This window comes from Nannospalax galili, unplaced genomic scaffold (assembly GCF_000622305.1).
Source record: "Nannospalax galili isolate Female #2095 unplaced genomic scaffold, S.galili_v1.0 scaffold596, whole genome shotgun sequence".
NCBI lineage: Eukaryota > Metazoa > Chordata > Mammalia > Rodentia > Spalacidae > Nannospalax > Nannospalax galili.
In genome coordinates this window covers 1,082,010-1,089,212 of record NW_008340140.1, presented here as the reverse complement: position 1 = coordinate 1,089,212, position 7,203 = coordinate 1,082,010, and positions in this window count along the sequence as shown.

The window sequence follows — 7,203 nt, the reverse complement described above, 5'->3', positions numbered from 1 at the left end:
AGTTTCCATAAAGTTTTTAACATCCTTCTTATTTAATAAAAAATTGGTTATATATGTACCAATTTGTGCTTTTTTTTTTTTGTTTTTTTTTTTTTCTGTCTGGTTGAGTTTGCATGGGTCTTGTGCATGCTTGACACCATTGCGCTAAGTTCATATGTGCAAGTCCCAGACATCTGTAAGATTCTGTTTCCTTACCATCATGTACCACCTCTGCTCTTACAACCTTTCTGCCCTCTCTTCCAAAATAGTCCCTGAGTCCTGACTGGGTGAGGCATCCCTGGACAGGACTTTATTTTTAAAATGTTAGGGTTAAATCATTGCATCATGAACATTGCATATATTTGATGTGGATGTCCTGTTTAGGGATGCACGCTCCCTTGTTCTCAGCACTTTGAACGGTTATGCGTCTCCACACTGACTGCTGCACACTGCACAAAGAAGCTCTGGGATCAAGGTTGGGAGCACCCCATGTCTATGGGTAAAAGGATAAATATTTATAAGGAAGTTTTCCATGACCATTTATCAAAAATAACAAGAACCCTAGAGTCTATGACCTCCTCAACCATGGACTTTTGACCAGTTTACTGTTCACGCCCTTGCGGAGGCTCAGGGAACACGACAGAGGGGGAAGCGGTAAAAACGGAACAGCCAGAGAGTGGGAAGGAGTATGAAACACTGCCTTCTGGGCCTGAGATATCCATTGCACTCAGGAACTCACAGAAGCTGTGGTCACCTACCCAAGACCTGCACAAGATCAAGCCAGCCAAAGTTCCAGCAAAAATGGGGGAGCAGTTCACAAGCCTTCATCCCTAACTGGGGAGCTATTGACAACTGATAGTTTCTGGGGAGGGGGAAATCGTTCCTTGGAGCTGTGGCCTCTGGTAGGCTGCCTATGTTTCAGTGGATGGCCCTACACTCATGCACATGTGGACAGCACTGATGGAACTCCATGTTATTAAGAAATAAAAGAGGACATGCAGTTGGGACATGTGGATGTGTACAGGGTAAGTTGAAGGGGAGAATTAGGGTGTGGATATGATCACATTTTATTGTACACATTATTCTCAGAGATGTTCTCCTTTCTTTTGTCAAATCCTGGACAGTTGAACTTGTATCCTGCATACTTCAGGGGATTGATTTCATTGATATTTTCCTCTTGGGAGAACAGAGATCAAAGTTTAGCATGTCATTACATGTTGTTTCCCATTGCTCTGGAACTGATGTAGTGCTCTGATGTGGTGTCTATAAATCTTATCTTCTTGATTATATTTTGTGTTTCTTGAGTAAGGGGATTTGTAGCACTCTTTTGTGAACCTCTATGGTACCTATGTTGCTTGGCCATAAAGCCATTGATTTCTGGATAGTCACGATGTCCAGAGCAGCTTTCTCAGAGTTATGAATGCGTTTAGGGGGAAGTCGGGCAAGTCTGGAGCTCATTCCTGTTCATAGTGGAGAATCAGGGAAGACTTTCTCTGGGGTGGCAGGCCTGTTGTAGCTCATTATGACAACTGTGAACATATAGCCAAACTCTGTATTATACAAATATTGAACATCCTGTTGAAGCTGGAAAGGTAGCTCAGAGGCTAAGATCACTTCATATTCTTGCAAAGGACCAGGGTTTGGTTCGCAGTACCCACATACAAACATGCCGGTAAAACACTCATACACATAAAATAAAAATCAATCTTTTTATTTTTTTCGATGTATAATTATTGAATTTTTGCGCATCTCAGACATAACAATTTAGTCACCTTTATATCCTTTCCCATCTGTGCCCCATATCCTCTCCAACTGGATTTCATGCCTATCAAGTCAAGTTAGTGTCCCCAGACATCCCTCAGCACAAGCGCCCATGGGGGTCTAGTCAGCCTAACTGGAGTCTCTCCCTTAAAGAAGATCAGCTCTCCCTCACCTGGTGGTGATCAGCTACCAGTAGTTCTTTGGAAAAGGTTGGGGCCTGTTTTCCATTTTCCCAGTTCTTTGTTGGGTCTTTATCTGCTTGAGTCTTGTGAATATTGACACTATGGTTGTAAGTTCATATGAGTGATTTCCCAGAGGCCTGGAAGACAGTGTTTCTTTACGATCATGCACCAGCCCTGGTTCTTACAGTATTTCTGCGCCCTCTTCCACAATGGTCCCTGAGTCATGGATGAATGAAGTTTAATATGAGTCCTATCCATGGACATGTTCTCGTTCTCTGCAGGCTCTTATTCTCTACACTTGGGTCAGTTGTGGCCTGTGTGGATCATACTCTGTTGCATGGAGAAGTTTTGCTTGTGAGAGTTCATAGATACATTAGTTTCTCTCTACCGCTTCTTTGATGAGTGATATACTTGTCTGTAAATATAATGATCAATATTTATCATACAGTGAGAAATTACATTTGTCTAGGGATATGCTAGAGAATAGGGTTTTCCCTAGGATCTATGACCTCTCCAGCCATGTGTATTTGCTTATGTTTAACTATGAAAGTCAGTCTTCAGGGAAGAGGCATCCAGGTCAGTTCCAGCTCCATTGCTCCAAGTCCTGTGTCCAAAGTATGTCTTGTCTTCGGAAATAGGGACTCACCTTCTAATTCTGGGAGGTAATCTAGGGCTGTGACAATAGCCTGTGTTGTTTTGAGAGCTTCTTGGACTACCCTGGCCAACAACTCAAAGGAAGACTTCTCCCGTCTGGCACTTTTTCCTGTTACGTAGCCTTCAGCTATGTACATGAACTCCTATTCAGATATTGTATGTGTGTTTTCAGAATGTTTTGGAGCTAATACATTTCCTTCTAATTTTTCACTCCACCTAAAGCTTTATTTATCTTTCCTCTCTCCCTGGAAAAATAGGGGAAATTGGGATTTTCAACTGGGAAAGGAAGAGGAAAGAATATGTAAGGAACCATGGGGGTAAACGTGAAGAAGGAGCTCAAGAGAGGGGCACAGGAGACAGGGAGACAGAGGGAACAATAAATATAAATTGTTTTTAAAAGTGTGAAACATGGTATAACATAACACACAATGTGTGAGGCGAAAAACCTATCATCCTGAGACTTCTTACAGTCAGTATTTTTATATATTTTCCAGGATAACACTTTTCATACCACAACACAGGAAATCGATGAAATACACATTTTGCAATTTTTCTTTTTCACTTAGCATTTCTTTCTTTTTTAAACAAATATTTTATTTATTGCTTTATGTGTGTGCGTGTATTGCTTGATGTATGTAAGTGTACCTGTGTCATGCAATGCCTGTGGTGGTCAGAAGAGGATGTCAGATTCCCTGGAAATGGAGTTATGGACAGTTGTTAGCTGCCATGTGGGTGCTGGGATTCGAACCCCGGTCCTCTACAAGAGCAGTCAGTGATCTTAATCACTTCAAGAGGCCATAATTCTACACTACTTCTACAGGAGTCATGTTTGCATGATTTTGGCACAGAGCCAGGTAAGTGAATTGATGGATTTGAATTGAGTCTCAAAAAATAGATACATATGTTAATGGGTACTTTTGGCAAAAGACACCAAAATATTTAAATGAAGGGAAGAGAGTCTGTTCGACAAGTAACACCAGAACAATGGTGTCCACATGTAAAGCAATAACTTCAATGACTCTAATTTTCAGAGCAAAATTAAGTCAAGACAAAGCTAATCCTACAGGTCAGCAAAAACTAGAAAGCTTTAAAAGCAAAAGCAAAAAAAGACCTTCAGCCTTCAGAACTATGTTGAGAAAGATTTCCTAAGATGCAGGAAGAGTGAGCATTCATAAAGCTGATGTCTGCTTATTAGACGTTATTAATAAAATGTACTGCTCGAGCTAGGAAGATACATTAGATGTTATTAATAAAATGTACTGCCTGAGCTAGGAAGATACATTCAGAATACATAGACAAGTTTTATGACAACAAAGAACGGATAAACAGCAATAAATGCAGTCAACAGACATTTCACAAAGGAAGACATACAAAATAGCAAATGTGCGTATGATAGATTCAGCATCATTGATCATTGGGGAGATGGAGAATGAAGACACGGGAGGTATCACTGTGCAGCATCAGGATGACTGGAACTGTAGCACATGCACACACAGACATGCGCACACAGGCACACACAGACAGGCACACACAGACATGCGCTCACAGACATGCGCACACAGGCACACACAGACAGGCACACACAGACAGGCACACACAGACATGCGCACACAGACACACACAGACAGGAACACACAGACAGGCACACACAGGCACACACAGACAGGCACACACAGACATGCACACACAGACACACACACACAGGCACACACAGACAGGCACACACAGACATGCACACACAGACACACACAGACAGGCACACACAGACAGGCACACACAGGCACACACAGACATGCACACACAGACATGCGCACACAGGCACACACACACAGGCACACACAGACAGGCACACACAGACATGCACACACAGACATGCGCACACAGGCACACACAGACAGGCACACACAGACATGCACACACAGACACACACAGACAGGCACACACAGACAGGCACACACAGGCACACACAGACATGCACACACAGACATGCGCACACAGGCACACACAGACAGGCACACACAGACAGGCATACACAGGCACACACAGACAGGCACACACAGACATGCGCACACAGGCACACACAGACAGGCACACACAGACATGTGCATAGACACATGCACCCACAGACACGCACACAGAGACATGCACACACATGCATATAAACAGACACCACAAATATTGGCAACAGAGCCCAGTAGCAGAAATTTCCATGCATTAATGGAAAGAATATAAAATCATTGAGCAAATGTTTTGAAAACATTCTGACAATTTCTTATAAAGGAGATCATACACCTTCCAGTGACCCAGTAGGATGCATGTGTTCATATAATGGAAATTCAAAGACAGGTATACTAACTTTACTCATAACTGCACAATGGAAACAATCTGTACCAGAAAAGCAGATTTTTTGAAGTGAGATAGAGCCATTCAATGGAACACTATTCATTAATGGGGTAAAAAATAGAAACAAAAACAGTACATACTACAGAATGGATCCATCAGAGCTGGAATGGTAAAAGAAAGATGCCAGTTAAAAGTGAATACGTGCTGCGTAAGTCCACTATATAAAGACCGTTAACAGTGAAAATCAGCCTAAGCTCGTAGAGATAAGAACAGTTCCTACTTCTGAATTAGGGGTCAGGAGTAAAACAGCAGGAGCTTACAGAGACCCTAGAAGGACACACTTATGCCTTGTGCCCTGATAAGAGTGTGTGTTATATCTACATTTGTCAAAATCTTTTTAAAATTTGGGCCTAATACTTGCACATTTCAGGCTGTAAATATAAATGTAAGAAATGCTTGTTAGGTAGATATTATTATTGAGGTACCATTTAATCCCCACTAAGTCATTCTGTATAAAATGTGCTCAATTTATTGTCTATAGAGATGGAGGAGTGTGTGCCCCACATGTTGATTTTGGATTCCAAATGTCTTTAGAATTCATGCATTTCTGTTAAATGGGTAAACTTTATATTGAAGATTAGTTTTCATTCCTACTTTTCTTCCTTATATTACTGGTTATTTTGGGTGTTTTTGTAGCCCTGGTTGGCCTCTAACTCGGGATGTAGCTGAGGATGGCCTTGAACTCATGATCCCACTGCCTCAACCTCCCAAGTGCTTGGATTACAGGCTTCCATCACCACATTCGGTTTTATGTAGTGTTGGGGCTCAAACCCTCGGCTTCATGCATGATATGCAAGCCATCTACACACTGAGCTATATCCTCAGCAACTCAATTGTCTTTGGCATAAATGCAGAGAGCAACCTGCCTTGGGAGTTCATTTGATTTATCCTATATTCCTAAGACTCAGAAGCTGCCCTGTGTTTACACGTGTTATCTTCACTGTCAGAAACACCAAGATAAATGAGCAAGCACATCTAGGAGTCCTTTAAACACACACCTTGGCGCTTTCTAAGGCCTCTGGCCATGGAGTGAAGGGGGGAGTGCATTCTTGACTCTGGCAGAATGAAGATTTTGATTTACATGTGCAGAAGGCTGTGTGCACCTGTTCTCTAGATGAGATAGAACAGTTGACAGTGACCTCAAAATTGTGAAAAAATGTTCCTACAGTTTCACGTTCCTTTGTCTCATCTTCTTAAAACCTAAATTGCCTAGGACGCTGAATTCTCAGAATGGAATAATTGAGAAATGCTACAGAACAGTGCTTTAGTGTTTTCTTCTTATTAAGCATGTCAGCATATGATGCTAACCTTGGGAATGGAACTCTTAGCCGGATAAATAACCTGGACCAATAATAGGCTCCTTCCTGCCTATTTGAAAATAGGATTAATTCATTGTTTCCTCTGGTGTGACAACGATTTTTTCATTTTTTCTTTTCTTTCTTTTGAGTACGAGAAATTACAAGTCTTCCTGTACTCATTTGTGACCCTAAGTAGAAGGACAGTGTTGCAAGAGTGAATTGATTTTCCAAATGTTAACAGGAAAGTTATGTTTTAGTACCATAAAATTCAGAGCTCATCAATATCAGAAGCAGTAAAAATTTGAGGAGGAAACATCAGATGTTCGTTGAGAAGTAAACAAATTTCATTTCATGCATTCTCACATGGGTACCAGAGCAGGCATCAGCACCCCAGTTCACGGCTGATCACAGCTTGGTGATAGGATGCTGTCCCCATTCGGTCATCCAGATGCTCACAGGTGAAGAATAATTTGAGATGAGATCATTTCGACTGTCTTCCCCTCTGGGTTGACATGCCTGTGTGGTTTTATAATTTTGTGTGTTTTATGAAACTCTGTTGCCTTCTATTCTCTTATAAGCATAAGGATCACTAGATATTAACTTGCTAGCCATGAATCACAGAATGTTAATCTTTGACCTGGAACTAACTTGAAAATATACCAAAGAGCCAAAGTTTCTCAGTTTGGCTAATTTTTTCATACCCTCCTCCAGAGCTTAGCCTTTCAACTCTCATTCAGTGTATAAAAAATCCTCAGGCTAAAGTAGAATTCAACATTATATTCTTAGCTTTTCACACTGAAATATTGAACATCCACATTTCAATCTATTGTCTGTTTTATGTGTATCCCCTTTTTCTGGGTGAGTTTTTTATGAACACGGGTCAAGTTACTATGTATATACACCTATTTTCAATTCTCACCCTGAGG